We start from the raw sequence: 27,549 nt of genomic DNA on the forward strand, positions 1-27,549 counted from the left end.
TGTTCCGTCATGAGTATATATTTCCAGCATTTTCGTTAATAAAATTTCAGTTGTCAGCGCTCTTTCTGTCCTTGTATCTTCTTCTGTAGTTACATCGTAACTACTCGTAGTCTTGCGCTGTACAAATATGTTGAATCCCTATCACCAACTAGTCCAAGCATCTGTCTTATCAAGTTATGAAATAAAAACACTGTATACCCAAAATTTCCAAAACAAAGAAAATTCAGAATATACGATTTGAGAATAAATGACCCAAGAACAGTACAACAAATTTATAAATGATGCATATGATGGTTCTATTCAAATAGACAAAGAAAATTGGAAGCGAGGTGCCACCTCATTGCTAGTGCCGTGCGGTATAAAGCATTGCTTGATTTTTTTTTTGTAACACACATGAACTCAGTTTTCTCAATAAACTTTTGTTCTTATTGCAATAAGAGCCTACAAGTGTTTTAATATAGATGGATGTTATGATATGATCCCACTATAAATACAAATGTCTAATGAAATTCGCTGTTTAAAATTAACAGGGTTGCAGGCACTATAACCTTACTGAGTCTTGAAAGGTCGCTTCACGGCATTGCGAATATCCCCAAAGTGGTTGGTTTCACCGCACAGAGAACCTATGCGGCAGTGAAACCACCTTTCAAAGCGATTACACACGGTGAAGTATGTCTCACAGGCGCAGCCACTCAGTGATGTTCGGTGCAGGAAATTTTTGTTTTATCGGGGAATATTCGCCTGTCATTTTGAGCCAAAAGAAATCTTCGCAATATTGCAGGGTATTTCAGGAATGGTTAAATTCTCATATGACGACCGATAATTAGCGGTCACAGTGCGCCTTCATCTGCTGTTATCGGTTCTGGTGCATGCACCACGCTAGCAGAACCCTTGAGATTTGATATACGCGGAGCGATTTCTAGTTCATTATTGGTGTTAGACTTGAAGCCCGCAATGTGCAGTGTACTATCACTATATGAATGAATATGTCATGGCTTTGTTGTGCGGCAGCGGGTAGGCTAGTCATGATTTCAAAAGTGGCCAGTACACCATACACGTGTAATTATAGTGTTTGCGTAGATGAGCGCGGAAATGAGTACTGTTATGCAGGGAAATATGCTGGAACTTTCGTCAACGTTAACAGGGAAAAATCCCCGAAATAGGGAATTTTCATGTCTATGACTGCGAATTCTTCGGCGTAGAACGAAACATTACTGGCCACAGTGTACATGCTGAATCGGCGGTGACGTCAGACCACTGGGTCGTGTCCACGTGGTGTCCACGAAAGCGATCGCTCCACGAAGTTCGTCCTACCACTGTGGTTGTGACCGTTAAGTTTGTACGAGTGCCGATCGCGTTGTTGCACAATATCGAGGCACAATGGAGGAGATGCGTCAGCCACTTGAGGTCGTAAGAGATGATCAGCAGTCTACTGAACACGAGTCCGTGTTCCGAGCGAACTTGGCCGACGAAGACGCCGTCAATGAATGGATGGAAGCGTACAGCGTACGGACCAACACTTCTTGGATTGTCTGGCGCGTCCAGAGTGCTGGGGAAAGGTGGGTTTGTCTTGTCGATGCCATTTACTGCACTACAGCCGTTTGAGCGACCATTAACACAGGGCTTACAGCTGAAATCATAGTTTCGAAATTCTGCGCCGCGCTACAAGGCGATTTTATTGGTGTCATGGCGGCAGCTCCATTTGCGGTAATGAGGTTGCTGCGGCAATTGCGCCGAGATGTGAAAACTGCTACATACTGAAACATTTCGACCGAAGAGGCACAATTAACGCTGAGCGTGCGCCAAGACGTTTTCGCGGTCGGCAAGGTTCTATTTGGCGTTGCATAAGTGGTTGCCAGACTGGACGGGTGGTTGTTGCCAGACTGCCGCTAAATTTGGCGAAAAAGTTTTTTCCTGTAGTTGTGGCTTCTCCGCAAGAGTTTGGTGCTATCCGCGGTGCACTTCTTGGCTGAAAATTTTTCTCCTGTAGTTGTGGCTTCTCCGTAAGAGTTTGGTGCTATCCGCGGTGAATTTTGCGAGTGCATGAGCGACGCTGGCCGTTTTAATTAACGGAATGGACCGAGCCTAGCAGAAGTCGAGCGCGGCGCTGCCGTGCAATTAAGAGGCCGTTTCAATTCCGTTTTAATTAACGGAATGGACCGAGCCTAGCAGAAGTCGAGCGCGGCGCTGCCGTGCAATTAAGAGGCCGTTTCAATTCCGTTTTAATTAACGGAATGGACCGAGCCTAGCAGAAGTCGAGCGCGGCGCTGCCGTGCAATTAAGAGGCCGTTCCAATTCCGTTTTAATTAACGGAATATACCGTGCCTAGCAGAAGTCGAGCGCGGCGCTGCCGTGCAATTAAGAGGCCGTTTTAATTAACGGAATGAACCTCCCATTACAGAAGTCGAGGCGCGTTCTCTTGCTGTGTGCGCAGCTGTGCGATTAAGATATCGCGTCTCAGTATTAGGGATTACGGGGAAAACTGATTAGAGTCGCAGGAGGGGATGCGCTGCCCCCCTTCCCCCTTACTTTTCTTTTTTTTTCTCTCTCAGCTGATCGTGTCGCGTCGACCGCGCGCTACGATGGGGGACGCTACGCTTCCCCTAGCTGTGTCAGCACAAGACACATCGTTCGGACTCGTATATACATGTGATGAATAAGCGTTCCAAGGCTGGTTAATCGGAGTACGTCGGATATGCTACAGCTATGTACGCCTGGAAGGCTTCTTTATCGAAGCAGATGGAGTGAACTAAGCGCGACTTGCGCGTACCTGTAAATGGGACCCAGCCGACGAGCCGCCGTCGCTTACAGGGCCCCACCCACAATAAGCACAAATTGTTTCTGAGCTCAAGAGCGCAGTATAAAACAATAGGGTGGGTACATAAGAATAAAATGGCATAATATGTCTCACTACACGCTCATCACTCACGATTTGGCAGGGATCCCTAAACAGGATATCGGCGAGCGATCACCTCCATTAATCGAAGGAAAAGGTCTTTCACGTTGAGACGTGCAACGACCAACTACGTCTCGAGAGGCAAAAAAAAAAAAAAAAAAGGAGCCTTGCTCCTGTCTACCCAGCATTGCGAGTGTCCCGCGGAGCTGGGACAGCTAGCTGTTTCCTGCAACCATTGTACTTGAAGTGTGGGTCTGCTTGCCTTTTTTTTTTTTTTTGCCGAGGCGATTGTACGTGACGACTTACTGCATCCTAGGTCACCATAATTAAGCCGAGGTCCTTGCGAATTCCCCATCACTCGGATGTTGGCGGCCGCTTCTGTGCTGTTCCCGACTGTCTGCAGGTCGAACTCCCGCTCGAAGCGATGGCGTCTTCGACAGTCCAATAACGCGACAGCTCCTGAAATGGTGACAATGTACTTTGCACAACTAACGTTACGACATTTCATAGGGATCACGATCCTAAAGCTTAGGGATTGCGACCGAGATAGGGAGCACCAAATAAGGAAATTTAAGAGGTTTACGTGAGCAAGTTTGGCCATGTGTCGACGCCCAATGCACCGAGGTGGAGTACGTGCCCTAGGTGGTGTACTGTTTACGTGATACGTGGGTCACATCACGTAGCATCACGTAACGTCATTCGCACTCCCGCTCAAGTCACCGTTGCTGTGGAGAAGGAGGGGCACCGAAGTGGAGTACGTGACCTAGGTGTTGTACGATTCGATTCGAGGCGTCTTCGCCTATCCCGCATTTTCACACATATGCTCGCGTCGCGTCGGCGCCGTGACCCACCCCCTCTTCCTCCGCAGACGCTCGCGTCGCTTCGGGTCGGTGCCATGTCAACCAACGTTCGAGGTACAAAAAGGCTTTTTTATGTTTTTTTATTCCAGGCGTCTTTGCCCTCCCCCCCTCTTTCTCCGCAGACACTCGCGTCCATGTCAGCCAACGTTCGAGGTCCGAAAAGGCTTTTTTATGTTTTTTTTTGTTCCAGGCGTCTTTGCCCGTCCTGTCTTTCTCCGCAGGTGCTCGCGTGGCGTTAGGGCCGTGGCCCATCCACTCTTTCTCCCCAGATGCTCGCGCCACGTCGGCGCCGTGACCCACCCCCTCTTTCCCCGCTGATGCTGCATCACGTAGGCGCCCTGTCAAGGTTAGAGCGCTCTATCCCCCTTTCACCTCATGACCCTTATAAAATGCCGTAACGTTAGCCATGCAAGTTACACTGTTACCAAATCAGGAAGCGTCTCGTCATGGCCACGCCACGGATAGACCCCAGCATTGTCGAAATCGCCGACATCATAAGGTACCCTGCCGCGGAAGAGGCCTTCCTTCGTGAAATCGAACTGTCGCCTGCGCCATCGCTTCGACCGGCAGTTCGACCTCAGGCAGCCGGAACAACAATGGGGCGGCCACCGACATCCGAGTACTGGGGTATTTGCAAGGATCTCTGCTTTAATCCAGGTGAGCCAGGATGCGGTGGAGAAGTCGTGACGTACAATCGCCCGGGAAAGAAAGGAAGCAGACCCACATTGAGGTGCAATCGTTGCAGGAAACAGCTCTCCCAGCTCCGCGGGACGCAGGCTCTGCAGGGTGGGCAGGGCCAAGGTTCCTTTTTTGCCTGTCAAGACGTACTTGGTCGTCCTAACGTAAAACTCTCTCGACGCGAAATAATATGGCTCACGTACGCCATGGTGAAAGGGTTCTCGTCAAGGAACACGAGAGAGCTTACAGAGAAGGAGTTTAAATTGAGCAACACCACGCGGACCGACTGGAGAAATTATATAAGAGAAGTAGCACTCGAAGAGCTGCGCGCACAGCCGGCGATGGGTGGAGTGGGCGAGGTCGTCCAAATCGACGAATGCTTGTTGAGGGGTCGGCGCAAGGCGAATCGAGGTCGCCTGCTGACTGGCGACAGTGTTCCTCCAAGGCGCCGCAACAATTACGGTGGCGTTTCGAACAAGGGCCCGTGGATTTTCGGCATGCTGCACGTGTCCACGAAGGAGTTGAGGCTGTTTCAAGTGGATAAAAGGGATGCTGCCACCCTTGGTTCACTGATAGCCAAACACATTCTTCCCGGGACGACGGTGTACAGCGACGAGTGGGCCGCGTACCAGTGCATACCCACACTTGTGGATGCCAACGGAACACCACTAAACTTGGACTGGCACACCGTGAACCACAGTGTCAACTTCGTTGATCCTACGACAGGCGCCAACACGCAAAGGATCGAAAGTGAATGGCAAAAGGCCAAGCGCCGTCTCGTGCGCAACAGCAACAAGACGACTACCGCACTTATGCCGGCTCACCTCGCCTGGCTTTGGTGGAAATCAATTAACGCACGTCCCAACGTGAAAGACCCTTTTCTTCGATTAATGGAGGTAATTGCTCGCCGGTATCCGGTTTAATTATAATGAGTGCGTTGTGAGACATATTGTCATTTTATTCTTATGTTTATGTTTTAATATTATCTCATTTTATTATTATGTTTTCATTATATTGTATTATTATTATTGTCACTATTATGTTTATTATGTCATTTTATTCTTATGTTTTATTATTAGTCATTTTATTCTTATGTTTTCATTATATTGTATTATTATTGTCACTATTATGTCTATTATGTCATTTTATTCTTATGTTTTCATTATGTTGCATTATTATTATTGTCATTATTATGTTTATTATGTCATTTTATTCTTATGTTTTATTATTATGTCATTTTCTTCTTACGTTTTCATTATGTTGTATTATTATTATTGTCATTATTATGTTTATTATGTCATTTTATTCTTCTTGTATACCAAACTCTTGAGCTGAGAAACAATACACAATCATTATTTGGAATTTTGGTAGTTTGTGCTTATTGTGGGTGGGGCCCTGTAAGCGACGGCGGCTCGTCGGCTGGGTCCCATTTACAGGTACGCGCAAGTCGCGCTTAGTTCACTCCATCTGCTTCGATAAAGAAGCCTTCCAGGCGTACATAGCTGTAGCATATCCGACGTACTCCGATTAACCAGCCTTGGAACGCTTATTCATCACATGTATATACGAGTCCGAACGATGTGTCTTGTGCTGACACAGCTAGGGGAAGCGTAGCGTCCCCCATCGTAGCGCGCGGTCGACGCGACACGATCAGCTGAGAGAGAAAAAAAAAAGAAAAGTAAGGGGGAAGGGGGGCAGCGCATCCCCTCCTGCGACTCTAATCAGTTTTCCCCGTAATCCCTAATACTGAGACGCGATATCTTAATCGCACAGCTGCGCACACAGCAAGAGAACGCGCCTCGACTTCTGTAATGGGAGGTTCATTCCGTTAATTAAAACGGCCTCTTAATTGCACGGCAGCGCCGCGCTCGACTTCTGCTAGGCACGGTATATTCCGTTAATTAAAACGGAATTGAAACGGCCTCTTAATTGCACGGCAGCGCCGCGCTCGACTTCTGCTAGGCTCGGTCCATTCCGTTAATTAAAACGGAATTAAAACGGCCTCTTAATTGCACGCTGCTCGACTTCTGCTAGGCTCGGTTCATTCCGTTAATTAAAACGGAATTGAAACGGCCTCTTAATTGCACGGCAGCACCACGCTCAACTTCTGCTAGGCGCGGTATATTCCGTAAACAAAACGAATTCTGTAATGCGCGGTTCATTCCGTTAATTAAAACGGAATTAAAACGGCCTCTTAATTGCGCAGCAGCGCCGCGCTCGACCTCTGCTAGGCTCGGTCCATTCCGTTAATTAAAACGGCCAGCGTCGCTCATGCACTCGCAAAATTCACCGCGGATAGCACCAAACTCTTACGGAGAAGCCACAATTACAGGAGAAAAGTTTTCAGTCAAGAAGTGCACCGCGGATAGCACCAAACTCTTACGGAGAAGCCACAACTACAGGAGAAAAATTTTCTGCCAAATTTAGCGGCAGTCTGGCAACAACCACCCCAAAGTCTGGCAACAGACTTATGCAACGCCAAATAGAACCTTGCCTTCGCGGTCTTTCGGCGAAAAAAAAAGTGGTAGGCGATCGAAACACGAGTGCTTGACCATTTTCCAACATGGCGAAAAAACGCGCTCTGTCCCGTGTCCTATACGCGCCTACTTGCGCATCATATTCAATTGTGCTGCCAATCGGTAGTCTAGGCTCCTCAGGGCATGTGAGCCAAACATAGCCGCGGTCTTTCGGCGAAAAAAAAAAAGTGGTAGGCGATCGAAACACGAGTGCTTGACCATTTTTCACCATGGCGAAAAAACGCGCTCTGTCCCGTGTCCTCTACGCGCCTACTTGCGCATCATATTCAATTGTGCTGCCAATCGGTAGTCTAGGCTCCTCAGGGCATGTGAGCCAAACATAGCGCAGCACGTGAAACAGAATTTACAATTCTTAAACATCTTCAAATCGTTCGCTCTTCTCTCCCCCCAATGATGCCGTCAACCTAACCGTGCCATAAACTCAAAGTGGACGGCCACTGGCTGATATGACACCCCGTGATGGGCAATGTTACCGCGGCCGTCCCAATATGCGGCGATGTTCGCTCATCGCGCTGCAAGTAGCTTAGCATTCCAAGAAAAAAAAAAAAAAAAAAAAAGGCGACGCGCGCTGGCGAACAGGTCTGCCTAATCTTGTCTTTTTTTTATACATGCTTGTGTAGTTTTCAGCCCGCTCGCTAGTACAGAAAGCACTTAAAAACGCGACCAACCCCATTAACTCTGGCCATACTTGACACTGAAAATTGTTGCAGCAGTCGATTCGTACGACAATGAACTCCTTTAAATAGCCATTAGATGACTACTTAAAAAATGTAGCAGGGTCTCTAAGTTACTGCTGTAAATTTTAGTGCTCATTGAACAACACAGATAAGAGCTGCATAGTCCTAAAATCTCTCCAGGCCAATAACATCTAGGTGGGAATACCAACAGTGTAGTAGACACGCCACTTGGCAGCTTAGCGTCCTTCCTGTCCCTGTCTTTTTTTGCCTTGGTTGCTTCTGCATTCTGTTGATGCTGCTGGGGTTCCCACGAAGACTATATACCAACTTGCCCAACAAGCCATCTTAACTCAATGAATGAATACTCAACAGAGATTATTTGCTTGAGCTAATGATAATGAAGAGGCAGTTGACGAAAGCCACCTAGCTCTTGGTTGAGCTCACAATATTCATGTATAGCTACCATCTGTTCGGAAACTTTGCCTGCTGCAACCGGTCTTGCACTACTGCAATGACATGCGCACACTGCAGTATCTTGAATGTGGCAACTTCAGCACCGAAGCATGTGCCCTACCATAAAACTTTGCTTGGTGCATATAGATTGCAACATTATGTGTCATTTCACCTAGCAGGCTCTGCAAAAGCTACAAGTATTGGCCTAACCAGCGATGCTGAAAAGGGTGGTAGCTGAACTTGCCATGTGTTGTAGCAGGCTCTTGGTATAAATACCCAACTTGATGTTAATGTCACGTTCATATACTGCCCGTCTCTATGCAATTCTGCCACAAATTCTAGATGCCTCTTTTTTTTTTTCTGGCTCGGGAGGGGAAGAGGGGACCGTCGCAAACAATACCAACTACGACTTATTTAACACATTGTCAAGTCAGGCGAAAAAATATTCACTAAGTTGTGGAGTCCAAAATATGTCATAATTGCTGAAGTTAAAGGTTATTGTGAGTATTGAATAATTCTTTGTTGCTTTCAGTCAACAGTCTGTACAGACAGAGTCCTTTCCTGGCGTGCACCGAGCCAAACGATTGTTCAACACTACCATCATCTTCATGATGGCATGGCAGCTGAAGCACCTCTGGGGTGCCCCAGTGAGATGTGTGACAACCACTCATATGGTGCTCATACAATCGTACGGTGCTATGCCATTGCACAGAATACAACATACGAGCAGCCAGCTGCAAATGTGATAAAAGCATAGCTATTTCAGCAGTGCAACTGTGAAAAGAGTTTTGTACTTCTAGTTATTCTTACTTAGATAATTATATTTTACAAAGCAGTGCATTATGAAAGAGCTTATCCCCATTTGCACCCATGTGTGTCATGCAGGATGGCTTTTCACAAAATTTGGCGCTGCCAGCACCACACAAAGAATAAGAAGAGTGGCCCACGCAATGCCAAGTGCATGGCAAAAGTTGACGTAAAAATAAAGCTGGCCACGTTTGACACCAAACGCAGGGACAAGTATCTGCAGAGAGAGGTGCCTCTTTCTGCAGTGATACGAATCGACGACAGGCACAGCCACAGCACCGACTCAGCGGATGCTCTGCGACTACTTCGCGGCACTAGGTCAACAAGGCAAACATTCCTCCGTTACTTCAGCGAAGGCATGACCCCTAGTGAAGCAAGGAGACTGCACGAGAGCAAGCTCTCTATGGAAGATGATGGCCCTGCAAAGCTGGCCAATGCGGCTTTAAATCCGCCTCAAAGAACGGTCTACCACTGGCACAGCGTTTGGAGGGAGGCCTGTTTTGGTGGTACCTACATCGACCCAGTGCTGAAACTGGAGGAAAAGGCTTCTTTGTATGCAGCTCAAGGTATGTCTAAACTTGTGGGAGAATCTGTCCTCTACGTAAAACAGTATTCATAAGCATAAGCACTCATTTTCAATGTGTGAATGGTGAAGTTGTAGCTATGACAAATTACAGACACATTCAGCACAAAGCCTCATCTACTTGTGATTCATGCCAGTGGCTTAGTTGTACACTGCACCTGCCAGTCAGAGCATACATTTACCATTATTTTCTTGGGAAGTAAGAAATGATGTATTTACTTTGAAACCCACAACTTTTTGATGAATTTATGTTCCTGTGAAATCAGAAACATCAAATTCTTGGAGTAACCTTGAGTATGGCAAACTTAAAGCCCAAGAGGTGCACAGGCGGTCGGAGTTTCAAGTAGCGAAACCAGATCAGATTGATAGGGAAACCGAAATGATGAAAAAGAAAGGGGGGAAGAAGAACATATACATGACCAGATAAAAGAAATAACAAACACGTTATTTATTTTCTTTGAGAGTGACACTGACTTATTTTTAAAAGGTTTTTGGTTCAAGGCATAAGTTGGCAATCTAGACCAACTGACACATTGCACGAGCATCAATTCACAGGGAACCAGCATTAATGAAGCTCGCGAGTCAGCCCATAGAAACAAATTGTGAAATATAAAACATGAAAAAAAGAAATGAGATGCCTCAAACTGGCCGGCCTATGTTTCAATGTAAGTATTTATCTTTGTCAAAGGCATTTTGTCCTTCTTGGCTGTTACTTGAAAGGATTAGTTGTAAATGTCATTAAAGGAAGTGTTGAAATTTTGGAAAGCATGACAGCAGCAGCAACCAGAGCTGTACAGAGTGTCAGCCACACAGGTCAATCTAGAGAGGCCATTTAAACTTGGGAGAAAATAAAAAAAGAAAAGAAGCGTAAAGCGCAAGAATGGGACAAAGGAAGGCGATACAAAAATGGGCGCTGACTGTCAACTGAAATTTTAATTGACAAGATCAAGGATACACGGATACAAAAAAAAATGGTTAGATTACAAATCTTCAGTCATGTGCGTCACATCAAATTGATTTTTTTTTTTTTTTCAAACAGATTAAGTAGTGGAGTGCTCACACATCTATGGCCCCTTTGGTGGATGGCAAAAGCCTCAAATATCTCCCGTGCGAGCCTTTGACAACAGCATTTTAGGACTGTAACATCCGACAGACGAAGGCATGCTGCAGCCATGCCTAGCACAATGCGTGGCTAAATTACTACAAACACCAATCTTTACATGAATTGACACGTTTGCGAGGCCTATAACTGATGCACCTCCCAGTCTGTACCACAGACACACAGCCGCTTGAACACTGAATTATGACATATATTGATCACTGGATGAACGGCTTGTTATGTTTCTTTGAACAGCTTGCTCCGCTTCCTTTCTGTTCGTTTGCATGGCGGCACATTCCGCCTAGCTTGGTGGCACCGATTGCTCTCACTGTTCAGGAAAATGGTCAGGTATCTTAAACCTATCTTATCCTGGTCCTGGCGCCATACCATTGAAGACTGAGAAGTAGAGCCGAAACAGAGAACACCTTATTTGACAGATGCGAAACTACAAAAAAATTCAGCAGATCCCATATACTTTGGGACTTCACATTATGTGAAGCATGCGGAGGGAAGGTGGCCGTGTTGTAACTTTTTTTTATTCAGCGACATGTTATGAAATGATGCTAAATATATGTACAAATGTTGCAGGAACAGATGCATATTGAACAGTTGCAGATGTTTCTATAACCAGTTGTTTGCACTTGCACAACGGTGCCATCAGTAACATGAGTATTAGCAACACCAGAAGTGATAAGCTGATTTGAAGGGTTTGTGCTTGCAAGGATGGTAGCCCTGGACACTGGTACATAAATCCACTTCTGCGCATGGCACCTAACTACAATGCATATTTACACAACATAAAGGTTGTAGCATAGGAGTAAATATGTAATCTTTATGAGATTGCATAGCCAGCACTGCAACCACATTTGACGTTTTACGAACATTACGGTCTATTTGAAAAATGGTTCCGAGATCTAGCATGGCTCTGTGGTAGAATTCTTGATTGCCTCGCATTATGCTTGGGTTCGACTCCTGCTGGCACCCTGATAGATTAATATGTGGAGTTTGACGTCCTAAAACCACCATATGATTATGAGAGACGGTGTAGTGGAGGGCTTCGCAAATTCCAACCACCTGGGGTTCTTTAACGTACACCCTAATCTGAGCACACTAGCCTACAACAGTTTTGCCTGCATCGAAAATGCAGCCGCCGCAGCCAGAATTCGATTCCGCGACGTGCAAGTCAGCAGCCAAGTGCCTTAGCCATTAGACCACCGCGGCGGGGCCCTGCTTGCACCCTGACATTTTTCTTTGTGTTTGTCGAGTAAACGCTGCCGCTGTCAGTTTTGTCTTAAAGAGGCTCTGCAACACTTTTTGAGCATGGCCAGAAAATGTTGCCATTTGGTAGAAGAGGCTCCCGAGAACACACGGGCCAAATATTATAGTGCAGTACGCGGCTTGGAATTTGCAATAAATAAATGACCAAAGTCAGCTAAAAATTGCTTTCTTTCGTTTCAACAAATGACGGAGGAAGCTGAAAAATTATTCAAAGGCCATCTATGAGCCATTCGCTGATTTTAACATGGCGCGTTCGGTCCTTACAGGGATCGCCGCGAGATGCCGCAACTTGTCCCCACGCGCGCTCGCGATCACACAGAAAAGACCATGTATTCAAAGCGAAAAAAAAAAAACAAAGAGAAAGTTTTCAATGACAAAAGGCACGTGTGACATTTTTTTTTTTTTTGCCCATGCCATACCCCCCCCCCCCCCCGGCTTAGCTCCCAGAGCTTTCGTCGGGATGAGAGCAGAGTGAATGCGATTGCAGCATGACTAATCTTTGCGAGTCCCCTCATACCGGACGTATTCTTAAAATTTTTGCAGCGTTTAATTCGTGAGGCAATATGCTGTTTTAGTGAATCCATTCCATGGTTACTTAAAAAGGTGTTTTAGAGTCCCTTTAACGTTCATGCGTTACAATGGCCCATGTGTGTTCTTGTCGTTTTTGGGTAGATACCAAGTGTCAAACAGCTGTGGCAAGGTATGTGCCACTGTTTAACTGTTTAACAAGAAGTGTTTAACAATACATATAATGTTATTTGTGTTTTGACCAGCGTGTCATAATCATCAAACCCTCTCATATTAATTTAGGTTCCCACCAAGTTAAGGAGATTATCACGTGAGCACCCAGACGTAAGCGGCTAGATAGATAGATAGAGATAGACAGGCAGATAGATAGATGCCACCACCGCAACCAGGATTCGATCCCGCACCCTGTGGGACAGCAGCCGAGTACCTTAGCCACTAGACCACCGCGGCAGGGCTTAGATTAGATAGATAGATAGATAGATAGATAGATAGATAGATAGATAGATAGGACAGACAGATAGATAGATAGATAGATAGATAGATAGATAGATAGATAGATAGATAGATAGCGAAAGTGCATGCAGTACGCAAAGAAATGCTCCGCATTCATAAGGGAATGCGGGCACCTGCACGGGTCCATGCTCTCTTGATTTTGCTCATCTTCCCTGCTCTATCTGATACTAATTTGTAACAATGCTCGCTGATGTAGCCTCTTTCCCTTTGTCATTAATCGCTGTGTAGCTGACAGTGTGCTCGTGGAGAATCAATAAATGAAGTACAAAAAGATTGCAGTAAACCTGAACTCCACTCGTACTTCAAGGAGTCAAAATATTTTTGCTGCAATTGATTTGTGAGGCAACAAACTCCGACAATGAGGTAATGTTATGATCGCTTGAAAAAAGCTTGCAAGACGTTTTTAAAAGGCAAGGTGAAGCTAGAACAAAAACTTACTTTGCAGGAACACTTTGCACTGTACAGAGAGCAAAATGGCCATTAAAAGTCATGCGCCTGAAGATTGTTCTTAAAAGACCACCCGCCATTCCACATAACTTTCCAGGCACTCACATAAGTGTGACTCGTGGTGGCAGCAGTGCCTGCTGGGCAGTGGTCGTGGTTACCCCCATCATGCGACGAGCTCATAACCTCGAGCTGGCAAGGGAGATCGTCTTTGTTGATTCGACTGCCTCATGCGACACCACCAAATGCACAGTAACAGTGGTGCTGACTGCGACCAAGGCTGGTGCTATCCCACTCACAGTACTAATTCACAAGGAGCAGAGCACCGATGGCTACCTGGCTGCTTTCAAGCTCCTCAAGGAAGCCCATCCTCTCTGCTTTGGAGGCCAACCAGTAAGTAAGGAAGTAGGCACAAAATTGTAAATTTTGTGCACAGTGAATTGCTATATATTAATGCCATCCCAATTCTCTACAATAGCATTGTTAACACAAACTTACAAGAGCAACTAGTGAAGAAAATGTAGAGGCCAGTGCTCAATGCGTGGCTTGACTATAATTCAGTATCTGAACTACAGGTTTTCCCGCCCACTTTAATCCAAGTGCCAGCTTAAATAATCTGCTTGCCATTGAAATAATCTGAGCGCCGAGCTATTTAATCCATGTGCCAAACATTTAATCCAAGCGCCAACTCAATGAGGCCGCATGTCAGTGAGTTTAATCCAATTGCCAATGACTAATTAAAGTGCCAGTCATTTTAATCCACGCACTAGAAACACTAGTTTGCCGCTTTATACAGTATAAATGTGAAAATAACGTAAACATGAAGTCACAGGAAGAACTTTTCCTTCACCTATGCATGCTTGCGCTTATGAAATGAAGTGCGCATTGCTATTTCCTCCTAACATTTTGGTGTCATAGCTTCAAAATAAAAAAGGAACAGTGTGTGTTGATTGCATTTATGGGTACTAAGAGTATTTGCTCATAGAGTCAGTGTATGGTTCGTCGCTACTGCATTATTCTGGCTAACCATGTACACCATCCCATATGCATAGATTCGTGTCGTCTGCTAAGCAGACTGCTTTCGGCTACTTATTCGCTGAGGGATTCGCAGTCATCTGCTCAGCCCGGTGATAACGGTGATAGACAGATGGTCACCAGGGCCTTTTTCAAGCCCTTCTTGCGGCTTTTAGCCTTGGCGACCCTCCAGTTTTTGTATGGTAAATAAATAAAGTTTGATTTGACTTGATATTCATTCGTTTTTGAAATCAGAAACAACCATTTAAAACTCAAGTTGCATTTGTTTTGGTTCATTTGGAATTAGGTTTTTTATAAAAGCATAAAAAGGGAAACTCCTGTTTTCATATAAAAAGACAACGCTAGTATTCCTGAAGCGTGTTTGCTTGAAACACGCGTTCATCGAACACACATAATTTTGTTTGAATAAAAGATAACTAATATGAATATAAAATATGACTTCCGTTTTCCACATCAGGGTCACGAGTTTGCGTCTTATGTGCCCTGCAGGACGAAAGCCTCTTAAATGATTTCTAATTTGCTCTGCCCTAATTTATTGAGCGTGTACCTGTTTCTGACTCATCACTGCCCACAGTCAAGTTCTTCATATCTTGTTATGCATCCCGGCACTCCAATAACAATATTATGTCTGCCGCATGTGGGGTCTCGGCGAGGTGAACGAGCGCCTCGCCACGCCACGCTCTTGGAGTGAACGGACAAAGCAGACGCGGTCGGTACAAAGCACACCACATACATAGATTTATTAACTAATTTAGACGACGATATCGTCCACCGAATGATACACAAACTTCAATTAACACGCTACCATACAAACAACATAACGCAGTGACACACTAAACACACACCAACACACCCAACACACTAACATATACCCAAGGCGGCGTCGCCAACGCCTGACTTTCCACGTGGGACTCCGGCGCGAAGCCCACGGTGCCGAGCACCGGGACCCACGCTACAGACAACCGTTCGCGGCAGCCACCACGCGCAGAAGAGACTCGCTCAACGCTCGCCCGCCACCAAGGCCTGCCTTCCGCCAGGGGTCACCGCCGGCGCTACCACTCTACCAACAGTGGTACTCAAAGCGAACACAACGCCATCTATCGCCTGGCGGTGGTCACCACCGAAATAAAGCCTTGGGGCGAGACACGTGCGCCACGCGGCGCAGACAACTTTACAGGGGGGGTGTCAGCATCCCCACACGCATTACATGACCTGGCCCAGACATGTAATGCTATACAAATCTAATTATGAGCTTTGTTGACGAACACAAAATATCCTTGCTTTTTTCTTTCATTGCTATTAAAATGACTCCACCCGGGCCAAGCACTCATCTACAAACTTGTACATAGCACAGTATAAGCACTGCAAACATGGCTCAAGCGAACCACGGAATTTTTGTTTCCTTGAATACTAGCGGCGAATACTAATAATAATGATTTATTCTACTTTCCGACTATAGTATTTTATATTGTAGAAACTGCATTTCAAATGCATTGCCATTTTACGCCCCGTATTGTGCTTTTTGTGCATGGATTGAACTGACTGGCACCTGAATTCAAGCCATTGGCGATTGGATTAAACATGGTGGCACTTGGATTAAAATCACTGGCACGCGGCCTGATTGAGTTGGCACTTGGATTAAATATGTTGGGGCTTGGATTAAATGTTTGGCACATGGATTAAAGAGGTTGGCGCTCAGATTATTTCAATGGCGTGCAGATTATCTAAGCTGCCACTTGGATCAAAGTGAGCGGGAAAACCTGTAGTTTCCTATGGAACTTCTGTAACTACTTCTGAAGACATTTCTGAATTCGCATAGTGTAAGTAATGACATAATAGCAAATAGCTCCATTAAGCTGGACCAAAAAATAAAAAGTTGTACCAGGACAGAAATTATTTGTGACAAAAACAAAAGTCAACAATACTGCACAGACTAAGCCACAGGAGAGGGCCTTTGTGGTTCTTGTGGGCATTTATAGAAATCACCTACATGCTCTCATCATCATCACACATTTGGCTATGAATTCTAATCTTTCCCATGTGACACCATCATTGTGGGTGAAGTGTGCCTGTTCTGTGCATTTCACTCAGGCTAGATAAGCGTTTCTCAAGCTAAAACATGTGCCCACACCATAGGTCGGCATAGCTTCTGGAACTCTCTCAGGCTCATTCATGAAATATGTCAGTCTGTTCAATTTGCCTGCACCACGTGAACCAGTTCACGATGTTATGCGTCTTGCCATTCGTTTCAGCGGTGCAGCATTGACAACCTCTGAACCCTGCCATTCATTTCTAAAGGTGCAGAAGAGGTACAGCGCTGGTTCACGATTTTCCCGCCCCTCCCACACTGACAGTGCCGGCTTGGTGCAGCGGCGCGTGCGGCTGAGCAGACGACGCAATACTTTGGTGTAGGCACCATACCTGCCTCCACTAACACGATGTGTTTTTTGCTAAGAAGTTTGTGCCTCATAAACTGTATGCATAATCATTTGGCCATCGGTCAGTGTTACCTTAACGGTGTTAACTAAGTGAACAGAAATAAGGCCTGCATCAGCACATCGTCATTCGTTTTGGGTGTTGCACTGTGCCTGCACCACTGAACTTGCGCTTCACAATTTCTGAACTTTGCATGCACAGCCGTGAACCGGTTTCAATTGGTGCAGGTAAATCAAATGCACCTTGTATATTGAACTTTCCACTCATTGTACTCAGACTCACAAAATTTTTTCTGAGCTGAACTCACCCAAACTCTCGTTCACACATATTTATTTATTTAACAATACTGTAAGCCTTTGTACAGGCCCATACAGGTTCTTAAGCCGGACTCACTCAGACTCAAACGCACCAAAACATTACTCAACCGCACACACTCAGCCTCAGACTCACGGCTGGACCTGAGTGTGAGTGAGTACTATGAGTCAACTCATGAGTTCATCAGAATGGAATTAGCTTCTTTGATTGTGGTGTCAATGCTCTTTAACACCAATATCTGATGTAATCGGTGCTCTTCTTGGTGCCGCTTCACACAGCATCTTCGAAAACGAGTTCCGAGTGCTTCCAAACCAGTAAAGTCATTTTTCTTGGAGGAGATGTTAAAATATAATAGTCGAGAAATTCCCTGGAAGACTTAGTTTGGGACTGCCAAGGTGCCCCCTTGTATAATTCAAATGTCTAATTAATAAATATTGAAACGGTGTATGAAAAACACTGCTTTGGAATACCTATGAATAGATGTGAGTATAAATGTGAATCTAGGTAAGGCTGAGTAATGCTGAAAATGTCTAGGTGGAACCTCAAGTCGGCAAAAGAAAGTGGAACTCACTCAAGAAATATATTTTGCGCTTTAGACACACTCGGACTCAGACTCTCCAAAATTTTGCTTAGCCGAACCCGCTCGGACTCACACTCACTAAAATTTTCTTCAAACAAACTCTCTCGGACTTCGACTCACAAAAATAGTGCTTATCCAGACTCAGACTCATAATGTGAGTCTGAGTGAGTCCGTGTGAGTTGGCCAATGAGTGAGTTCGTGGACCTATTGCCCGAACTCTCTCTTCTTTTTAATATACTGGTAACAGATGCAAACTTACACTTGTCTTTAACCTTGAAACTTACCTTAAATGTTACTGCTCTTTATAGTTTATTAAAAAGCAAATAGCGAACTCAAATTCAATAGAAAATTATTAGCCAAGGCTATTTATATTTTTTGATTCACCCACGAAAATTGTTCTCACAACAGCCACGACTTTTCTATGCCTTTATAACTATGAACAGCTTTCAACTTTATTGCATTGTCTGCCAGGCCCCACAGGTATTCATGAGTGACAATTCGAGTGCTGAGAAGGCCGCCCTACAGCAGACATGGCCGTCAGCAAGGCAGCTTTTGTGCCATTTTCATGTGGCACAAGCGGAGTGGCGCTGGCTGACGACATCTCACAACTCTGTCGACAAAGACCAGAGGAGACGATTCATGTCTGCCTTCCAACTGGCAAGTTTTTTTGCAATCTAGTTGTAACTCTAGCTCTAAGATACGAGGTGCATTCGTTGCATCTGCACTTAGTGAACAAATTCACAATGGTCTGCTATTTTAGCATTCGTTTCATGTTTCCAAGATGATGGCGCTGGCGTAGCAGCATAGGTGCATAAAAAGCACAGCTGTCCTGCAAGGCTAGTGCATGAATTACCTTCACTTCCTCGCGATATAATTTGAAGTGTATGCCGCACAAGATTCCCTAATCTGCAGATGAAAACGCAGACAGTATTTGTGTCCATTTTAATCACATTTAAAAAGTACACCAGTAAACGTCTGGTGGGTTCAAATGATTTCGAATGCCATAAAATGAGGCTTGTACAAATATTCAAATGCTTTGAATATTTAAATGAATAATGCAGTAATCAAATTTCATTTGAATCAAAGTTAAATTGCTGAAATTTTTGAATTATTAAAAACGAACAAAATAGGTGTATATTAGTCCACACGTAACACTCTGTAAAGGTGGTTTCACGGCAGTGGAGGGATGCTAAACCATGAAAGCAGTTACCCAAGCACATTAGACCAGATTTAAAAGTGGTTTCACTGCAATAAATTGGTGCTAAGCCGTGAAAACACGTAATCAAGAGAAATTCGCACTGCAGCAAAGCCCCACTTCAAGGTTTTAATAAAGAATTACAATGACATTGATACTGCTTTTTTTGTTGTTTTCAGTTTAAAAGCTCGTTACACAAATTTATATGCTCCAAGTAAAAAAAAAATTGAAACGCAGCATATTTTACTGGCTATTACTTAGACTGCACCAAAAGCCGAATGCTGCTACAATTCGAAGTTGTTGCCACTTCCTTTGATGAAAAAAAAAAGTGGCCTTTGCATAGGCCCTGTTTCAATTTTTAAAGATCTGTGCAAGTTTGTTTGGCCATGACAAATATGCCCCTTTTTGTTTATATTATGCAATATATATACTATTACAATTGAATTAGATATTATTCGACCAAAATCACTATTCGCTTCGAATTCACTTCGAACCTAAAATTCCCTATTCGCACAAGCGTACAGAAAATGTCAGCAGCATCAACTTTTATGGACCACCGCTTGGCAATTCGTAGAGCAGACCGCGGCAATCAATTTCCAGATTACAGCGCTGCGCACCGTGCACAGCCTCCATTTAGAAAAACAATTCCCGCGCTCCTTTCCTACACCTGACCAATCCTTCTTTCATGAGCAGTGACACAAATTCGCCGATCGGCGACTTGACAAAGCACGCAGCTCATCGATTGGGTTAAACCAGTCACGACGGCAGGCTACGCTTTTTCCTCCCTTTGAAAGAGAAGGGTGGCGAGACCGCACGAAAATTTGAAACTAGCTGAAACCAATGTTCTAACCCCTGTGAATTCCTTAATAAAGTATTTGCAAAATCCTTGAGGAGGCAGCATGTTCACGGAGCAAAGGTGCAGATATTTTTGATTTTTGGTCCTTGGGGGTTGTTTACTGGCCTTTTGAACTGGGGCAAGCATGTGCAGACCACTAAGTGACTTCAATGCAGACAGTGAAGCATGAATCTGTATTATGGTGCAGTTTAAAAAAAGCGAAAATATCCAAATACGAGCACCTCATTGAAAAATTTCCTGCTATCTGCAGGTCATGTATGCAGACACAGCAGAAAAACTTCAAGCTGCCATTGCCGAAGTGAAGGCCCTACAACACGATGCCTTCGTGTCTAGAGTTCTGACATTCTTGCGCCGACTAGAAGAGTGGGTGCAGCTCTACCGTTTGGACGTGTTGACAAGGGGCCACAACACCAACAATTTTGCGGAGGCAACCATACGCGTGCTCAAAGACATTATCCTGAACAGAGTCGAAGCATTTAATGCAGTCGCACTCGTAGACTCTGTGGCTCTGGTGTGGGAGAAATACTTTGAAAGCCGTATCCTCCGCCGCGCCTACAGCCGTGTTGCAGCCCATCAACTACTGTACAAGCGGCTGCTGTCGAGAATGCCGAAAGATGCAGCCGAGGCCATCCAAGTGGTAGGCCAGGGACAGTACATTGTGCCTAGTGCGACCCACCCCAGCTCCAGTTATGAGGTCTATGCTGACATAGGACTATGTACATGTCTCTTTGGTAAACAAGGTGCATTTTGTAAGCACCAGGCTTTGGTGCAGAAAAAGTACAGAGGACTGTTTCCGAATGCTCCGGCACTGAGTACTGACGACCGGTACCAACTGGGACAGCTGGCCCTGGGCGAGAAGTGTCCCCCCAGGATATTTTTCGAACCCTTCCAAGAGGAGGAGCCCAGCCGTAGTTCCAGAACCACGGCAGGTACCAGTGCCCAGCAGGAGGAGCCAGACGAACTCCAAGCATTGCAAGGCACCAGCACGCAAGAGGCCACACACCTCGCACCTGTACCGTCGGTGCCTGATGCAGCCCAACTTGCCCAGGTAGGACAAGCCCCTTGAAAGGGCCCTGAAGTACTTTTCAATTAAACATAGGGAATGCTACTGAACAGTAGTCAAGGCTTCTTTTATTCCTGTAAGCATATTATTGTGCTCTACCGCACTCACGAATTTACAATTTCATATTGGTGGATGTCATCATTCTGAGGGCGATTTCAAGATTTCAACACTATTGGTGTCGTATTGTTCCATGTTTGGGACTACAGGTCACCAATTGTTGGTATTAGCAGCACTTCCACTAACAGAATAGTCAAAACAGGTGACAGGAAAACCTTAACTTAAATTGACTCCTCAGCTTGAACTTTATTCTCGAGCAGTTGTCTGCAGTTAAAGAGGAGCAAAATAAATGTGCAGTTCTTGTTGGTGTGCTGTACACTTGAAGTATATTTCTTTCATCACTTTTGGTGCAGGCCCAAGAACATGCATACGAGTTCCTGGAGGTCCAGTTGCGGCGTGTGCATTCTATGAATGCACACAATCCAGCTTAACTTGATATCGTGAAGGGCCTTGCAGAGGAGCTTGCTCGTGTTCAGAACAGCAGCGATGGGACAGGACTGATGCTGGCATTCAAGGCTACCGCTGCAGCAAGACGTCGCCGGGCCCGTCACATAAGGGTGCAACCGACCAGCACTGCTAGGCGTAGGCCAGGGCTTACAAGGGGGTCCAAGAGGGTCCCTACAGGGCGCCCAGCAGTTGAGCCAGCTGCCAAGAGAGCAAAGAAGAGGCCCCATTCTTTGAGCCACAGCATAGAGAAAAATGTGCCTGGTGCAAGGCTGCACTGAATGGCAGCTGCCTCACACCAACTGGGCTCACGACAGTTCTAGGCACAGAGCCAACTTGGTTTCAAACATCATTTCTACGGTTTTACGTGGCGAAACGATGATATGATTGTGAAGCACACCGCAGTGGGCGACTGATGATATGTGGGGTTTAACGTCCCAAAACCACCATATGATTGTGAGAGATGCCGTAGTGGAGGGCTCCGGAAATTCCGACCACCTGGGGTTCTTTAACGGGCTCCCAAATCTGGGCACACTGGCCTACACCATTTCCACCTCCATCGGAAATGTAGTCACCACAGCCGGGATTCAATGCCACGGCCTGCGGGTCAGCAGTTAAGTATTTTAGCCAGTAGACCACCGCGACGGGGCCCACAGTAGGTGACTTCGGATCAAATTGGGCCATGTGGGATTCTTTAAAGTGAACCTAAATCTACGCGAAGGAGCAGCTCATCGCCACCGCTGCACTTGATGCTTCATCTTTGATTGAACCAAAGCGAGAACGACTTTTCGCATTAGCTGTAATATCATAACCTTACAATTGGTCACCTTAGCCACAGGCAGAAGCATTTGGCTCTGCACTACTACCTCAGTATCATGCATACAGCCTTGTCAAAGCTGATGTTAAAGAATGGTGCCCACTAATCCCACTAGTCTCTTGGATCCACCAGGTGTGGCCCTCACAAGTCACAATCAGATACTCATCAATGTTGTGCAGTAACATTGTGCCATTCCACCATGAGCGACTTTTGTTTCGCCTTACCGTCAGGAGTAACGAGCTCTTCAATTGCGTTTTTTGAGTGGCGGTGGGGTTAATGTCCCAAAACCACGACACTGACAGTATAGTTATGTGCCGCTTACCTAGAAACCGAAGAAGTTAAAAGACTAGGTGGTGCCTGTCCTGGCCATCGTGGTTGTTTTTAACCGCAGTATTGTTACTATGAATATTGTAAATACACTCGTTTTATGTCATCTCCCCGTAACATCTTTGGTGGAGGTGCTGGACACATCAGGAGCACACAACGAAACTTCGCAGCGGGCGTATTCTTGGACAGTCCATCATGCCGGCAGACAATTCTGCTGATCCAGCCCCCGCTATGCCGAATGCACCCAGTCACATTGTCGTGACCCACCTCCGAGGCCCAGGCCCCTTCTGCGGGACTGATAACAGTCAGGTGGAGAAGTGGCTGGCCAACTAAGAGTGCAGCAGCAAGACCAATCGCTGGGATTCGACTTTGATGCTTGCAAACGTCAGGTACTACCTCAGGGGTAGGGCCAACGTGTGGTTCGACACACACGAGGAGAATTTAAACCTACGTAACAAAAAAAAGACGTATATAAACAAAAAAAATGAAACACCTTTTTGGAAAGCCCATTGCATGCCAAGAGAAAGAACTCTCGTGCCGTGCCCAAACCTCAAAGAAGCTGCACATGGTTTACATACAAGATGTCTTATCCTTGTGCCGGCAAGTTGATAGCCAAATGGCCGAAGCCAACAGTCACCCACATTAATGAAGGCATCGCTCACGACGCCCTTCACTTGCTCGTGTACAAAGACTGCTCCACCATTTACGACATTATCAGGGAGTGCTGAAGTTTCGAAGAAGCAAAAAGCCGACATGTTACGCAGCAATTTGTTCAGCTCCCTACCACTGCTGCCACGTCGTCGTGCAAAGACGTCTAGATCCAGCCGCCGCCCTGTACCAAAAACTTCCTGCGTCTCGTGCGGCGTAATATCGAGGCAGCAACTCCATCTGCTCCCCACGCTAATTCTCACGAGGAGGCTCGCCCGACAGTGTCATTAATTCAGGCCGCTGTGCGCGAAGAACTGGCGAATGCAGACATCCAGCCTGTATGTGCCCAAAGTCGTTCTACATCAGCCCTGCTCCATACTACCAGCCACAACTGACTTATTCCGGGTACCATGATTCGAACCAGTGGCGCACGCGAGAAGACAGGTCGATATGCTTCAACTGCAATGGCGCAGGTCACATTTCTCTCTATTGTCGCTATTGTCGGCCATCGTCTTTTCGTGCACCATGCCGTCCAGACGACACTTCATCCTCCTCTTTGCACGCCAATCCACTGAACACTAATGCCCGAACATCAACCCCACATTATGAGCCGTCGCCGTCTCCCCAGACCCAACGACTTTCTCGGTTGCTTATGTCCCGTCGCTCCCCCTCACCGTCCTTCCTCGGGAAAACAGACCAGTGCAGCTCCCGGAAGGTGATGCTGCCTTGACTGATCGACTCGGAAATCCTCTGTTAACTCTGGCATCTCGACAAAAGCTTACGGATGTAGATGTAGAGGGCATGCCTGTTTCAGCGCTCATCCACACAAGGGCCCAATAATCACTGATGAGTGCTCACCTTTCTCGTCTTCGTAAAGTCGTTACACGCGCCTCATCACCTGTTGTTCGCGAAGCCAATAGCCGTACACCTACCGTCCTTTGAATGTGCTTTGCGCATGTGAGCTTCGATGACCACAACACCTCAGTTCTCTTTGCTGTTCTGGACGTTGCTCCTTGGACGTTCTACTGACGCGAAGATTAGTTTTGCCTCACTATTTGTGACTGTTTCTGCGAACAACTTTTGCACACCTGTCCTGAACTTTGGACGCTGCGCACAACTGCTTCCTGAAGGTATCTCGCTGGGCACAATATCACCTTTAGACGCAAACAACCCTGTTGCTCTGGCCATTGATGCCCCACAGTCGCCTCCAGACAGCCCTGCTGCTGGCCCAACACCTGATGACACATTCGAAAACATGATTGCCTGCCCCGAACCCTGACCCTTCTAAAAGCCAGGACCTACGCCTTTCGTAGGAGTCATACCGGGACTTTTGATTTCGCTTCACCCAAACTTGGACAAACATATCTAGTGAGGCATCGAATCGACAACGCGGACACAACACCCATTCATCGACACCCTTAGCATGTCTCGGCGACCGATCGCAGCGTCATTCAAACGGAAGTTGATGAAATACTCTCTAAGGACATCATGGAGCCATTTTCGAGCCCTTGAGCGTCGCCCGTAGTATTTGTAAAAAACAAAGACAACACCTGGCAGTTCTGCATCGACTACCGGCATTTCATAAGCACTTCAACAAAATCAAAAAATACTTCAGCCTATGGCTGCAAATAAACGACGCCATTGATTCCCTTTTGGTGCACGGTACTTTTCTTCCATCGACCTTCGTTTGGGCTATTGACAAATAGCTGTCGATGAAAATGATTGGGAGTTAAGTCATGCCCTTTGGGTTGTGTAATGCGCCAGCAACATTTTGAGCGTGTGATGGACTCTCTACAGAGGGGGTTTCAAGTGGTCCACATGCCTCTCTGCTGCCTGGACAATATCGTAGTTTTCTCCCCTTACATTCATTAGTCACCTGCAAAACTTGTCGGCCATATTGCAAGTCTTTCACATTGCTGATCTTCAACTCAACTCTTCAAAATGCTGCTTTTTGCGCCTGGAGATCGCCGTGCTTGGCCATCTTGTTGACGCTGCAAGTAAACGAGCTGATCCAGCAAAAATACGCGCCGTCATCAACTTCCCTATTACACGTTCTTCCAAAGAGGTTCGCTTGTTTTTTTTGGCTCGTGCTTCATCCAATGTGCTTCAAAAAATAAAAAAAACCTTTTCGGAAAGCCCGTTGCACGCCAACATAAAGAACTCTCGTGCCGTGCCCGAACCTCAACGGAGCCGTACAAGGTTTACATACAAGATGTCTTAGTCTTGTGCAACATATACGTCGTAACACGAGGCAGCTGGCTGTTCGCCTTTATTTTATTTGACTGAAATCCAATGTTGCCTATGGACACCAATGATGCCTCCTTCAACATGCCCACCCACTGAATACGCTCAATAAGCTATAGCCCATGCCGACCATACACGTCAACTTGTGTGCGTTCGGCTAACCGACTCGCAAGCGGGCCAACGATTTCGTTACGAGAGCAGTCATATAAACACTCACTTGCCTCCAGGATTCCTGTGCTGTGGTCTCCAGCACGCTGTATTGGGCTTTTTACAAAGCTACTGTTCCCGCCATCCGAACCGTACCCTATGCACCGCCACGTGACTGTCGTGACATAAGAAATTGAATTGTCTTTGTCCTCGTCAACTCACCCCGTACCAACATCGTTTACGTTGTACGCCTGAAGCCATGTCATACACCGGGCTGCCGCAACGCACATGTATAATAACCACCTCTATACCGTCTTTCTCTGACTGCACCGAGTCGGTGCCTTCACCGCCGGAGGGTAACGTTATGTGCCGCTCACATAGAGAGGACGAAAAAGTGAAGGACTAGGTGGTGCCTGCTCTCGCTATCGCAGTTGTTTTTACCCGCATTACTGTGACTGTATATATTGTAAACATACCTGTTTTCAGTCATCTACCAGTAACAATATCATTTATGAAACACCCGTTGGGGCACAGACATATTTTCGGAGAAGGTTTTTGGGCTATGATTCTATTTCGTGCCTTACAAGGTTTTACAGCGAAATACTGAAGTACCCTATGAGGTTCTCCCAGAAGGCACCTCAAGAAACTGCTATTAGCTTCCAGAAAGTGTAGACGCGCGCTTTTCTAGACATTAACCGTACTTTTCTTGCTCTGAATCGTCTAATTAGCAACATTACAGTGTATTGACAACTTAGCATGGTTTCTTTTAATTCATCTTCTCCATTTTGTTGTTTGCTGTTTATTCTTATTTAATACCTTGCTTGATAGCGGCCGATTGAGATATTTTGCGTTATGACACGCCGTCCCATTGTATAGTGCACTCACCCTTTTTCTTTCATTCCAATGTGCTGCATCGAGACTGCCACCGCGGCCGGGATTTCAATGCCGTAACCTGCAGGTCACCACTAAATGTGGTGTGTTGGTCCTCAGTGCTGTCGGCCCACATCACTCAATGTATAAAACGGTACCAGAACACCACTTGTCACCACCAAGCTCCTTGCAATGCATCCTTATGTGTTGACCCGGCAAACTACCTGTGCTGTCAGCAATAGTATACCCTTCTGTGAACACCACATCATCCAGTGCATCATTATATGATGGCCAACTACCGAGCCCACATTTTTAGTACCGATGTGCCACTTGCATTTTCAATTTTAGCTCAAAACAACAGAGCCCTACTCTAGTCTCAAGATGGCTGAGCCTAATTGCAGTATAGTGCTTTCTGGTCAACAGAAAGTCAAATTGATATTGCCTGTGTATGCACCATGCTTCATCTGTGTACTTTACACACATTGGCATGACAGCATCGTGTCGATAGTGTCCATTTAATATACGTGCCTGCTATGCCACTTCCACTGAAATTCTAACAAAGACTTTGTGCTTTTTGAATCAATACTTCTTTGCAGACTAGTTGGTTTCATACTTGAAAACTCTGCTTGCAGTGCAAGCTGATGGAAAAACGAGAAGGGGGACAGGAAAGAGTACGCTCTTTTCTGTCTCCCTTCTCATTTTTCCTTCAGCTTGCACTGCAAGCAGAGTTCATTTTGCTTTTCAAAGTTATTACCACGACTGTTCATACATAAACTCATCAATGTGTACATTCACGTATGTCTATGCTTGACGCATAAAGTGTTATATTTGTTGTGCCATTCTCCTGTAAATACCTTCAGTGTTCTCTCATGAAACAGTTTTCATATTAATAAATTATTATCGCATGTATTGCATATTTATTTTTGCATGGGTATGGTGGTTACAACAGTTGGCAGCTGTGATTTTAGTAAGCTTTGCACTAGTACATTTTTTTATTGAAGAAGCCTCTCAAAGGAGACATCATGCAAAGTAGAGCCGCATGGAATGCACTCGACAGTTTCATAGAGAAGGGTGGCAGATTATTTTCAGATCACATAATAACACAGGGGGGCGAAAAAAAAAAAGCGACAACCACGAACGGGCGAGGATAACTGCGAGTTTA

The 27,549-nt window shown here is 45.8% G+C and overlaps 1 pseudogene; it reads left to right on the plus strand.

Moving 5' to 3' along the window:
- The first annotated feature begins 1,010 nt into the window (after positions 1-1,010).
- Positions 1,011-27,288, plus strand: LOC142769021 (uncharacterized; annotated as a pseudogene).
- Positions 27,289-27,549: the final 261 nt, after the last annotated feature.

This window comes from Rhipicephalus microplus, chromosome 8 (assembly GCF_043290135.1).
Source record: "Rhipicephalus microplus isolate Deutch F79 chromosome 8, USDA_Rmic, whole genome shotgun sequence".
NCBI lineage: Eukaryota > Metazoa > Arthropoda > Arachnida > Ixodida > Ixodidae > Rhipicephalus > Rhipicephalus microplus.